The following is a 2188-nucleotide window of genomic DNA, read 5'->3' on the forward strand; positions in this document are numbered from 1 at the left end:
CACACACACACACACACACACACACACACACACACACACACACACACACGATAGATAGCGAGAGATTATTGCATATCAATATGTTAATTACATTTATTATAATTTATACCTGTATTCCATTTAACATGTGAATTCAGGGAGAAATCCCTTCCACAACCCATGGAGATGGTTTCTTAACTCCCCAGCTAGAAAATTCAAATGTCAGAAAGAGTGTTGAGAATTGGGCTAAACATCCGCTCTCAGTTCTGACCCCACCGCCCTCCTCTCCTCCAGCACTTTCCTGATGAACTGAGCTTCAAGTAATGCTGGGCTCAGCGGTGGGATGATCTCATTGACTGCAAGCCATGTACCACAAGTGGCTGAGCGGGCAGACTGAGGGGCACTGATCTGAGGGTCATAAAATGCTCGTTCAGTCTCTTGCCCAAGCATCGCCTCCTCCCCGTTTTGCTGACCTGAGGACTCAATTTGCACCCTAGTCCTGAAATAGTGGGAAAGTGGACACCACAAGCGGCAATGGGGAGATGGCCAGAGTTGCTTCCAAAATAATCTCTCTGCCTTTGAGGTTTGGGTGGGATACATTGAAGGGCTGACCGTCTGGCATCTTCCCAGCTAGCGGCTGTCTTTGGCACAAAGACCCTGTATCCATGTGCTTCACAAACAGAGACAGAAATTAAAAAGACAGCACACATCACACAGTCTCAGGGATCTCAAGTCAGTTTTGTTTTTGTTATAAAGAAATTTTTAAAAAAAAGATACAGAAGAATGGAAGAAAGCAAGTGAACAAACATGGGAGACAATTTTCTAAATCTTGAAATATCCGGATCTTTGGCAATTCAACATGTTCTCACTTTGGCAATGTTTCCTCCAAAATACTCTGACTTAAAAGAGCAGCACTTCCTCTCATGGAGCTAATGTCTTTTATCCATAGGAAGGTGAAAGAGAAAAAAAGTCTCAGAGATAGGCGAGAGCAGTCATTAAATTAAAACAAGTTTAGATTCAGAAGGAGGCAGAGATTTTTTTCTATTCCCCCACAGGAAACACAAAGACTTTGGCTGACGACTGACTGCCACATTCATTCTCTGACTTAGGAACATGTTCAAAGCCATTGGAGACTTGCAACTGAAGAATGGTCCAGAAAGCCAGAAGCAACAATAGAGCTTGGGAATCTGTTAGAAAAGAAGAGATGTGGGCTCCATTCTACATCCACTGAATTAACTGAACCAACACTACAAAAATACTCAGGCTTTCCTGTGCACAATGGATCCTAAAAAGTAGTGAATAACACGAAGATGAAGACCCCGATCAAATGTGGTGGCTCAAACTCCAAAGGTGTTGGCTCTCAACTTTTACATTTGCCTCCATTTCTTGTTCTCTATGCAGGAGACTGTCAACATCTTTTTAGATTCTATTTCTTCATCTGAACATATTGGGATAAAAATTTTATCTTTTAGAGTCTTTCTGCAACCATGTGGCAGAGTCATAGACCCATACTGAGGTTATGCTGGTATAAATTTATTTCTAATATATATGTTATATAACATACAATGTATAATATATATTAAAATACTTATTAGAAATATATCTATATATACAGAAATATATTTTATATAGTGAGAAATATGTAATACATATATATATATATTTGAAAAATGTAATCCTCTGAGCAACAGTGTCAAGAGGTAGACGCTGAAGAGGTGGTTAGAGATAAGAGCTGTGTCATTATCTCAGGAGTGAGTTATCGACCGTGGAAAGGGGTTCTCAATGAACTGTGCACACACATGCGCCCTTGAATAATCTAGGGCATTCATGAATTACACAGATCAAGAGCGACTGTCACTCACCTACGTATACCTGCATGTGTACACCACATAGCCTTGAAAATAATCTCAAGCGGAAAAGAACTACACAAATCATGAGTGTTACATGAAGGAATTTAGCTCCCACTCAGGTGACCTAAATCAAAGGCTCTCTTCTTGGCATTTGTAATGACTCAAGTAGAAAATATTAGAAGCCAACCAGCAGAGGGCAGAAGAGTCTAACAAAAGAACACAGATGCCGGAAACACAACAAATCAAAGAAAGGTTGGACAAATGGGACTGCATAAAGTTGCAGAGCTTCTGCAGGGCAAATGACATAGCTAGCAAGATCAATAGAAAGCCCACGGATTGGGAGAAGATCTTTACTAGCC

The sequence above is a fragment of the Dipodomys ordii genome, unplaced genomic scaffold, assembly GCF_000151885.1.
Source record: "Dipodomys ordii isolate 6190 unplaced genomic scaffold, Dord_2.0 Scaffold8, whole genome shotgun sequence".
NCBI classification, from domain to species: Eukaryota; Metazoa; Chordata; class Mammalia; order Rodentia; family Heteromyidae; genus Dipodomys; species Dipodomys ordii.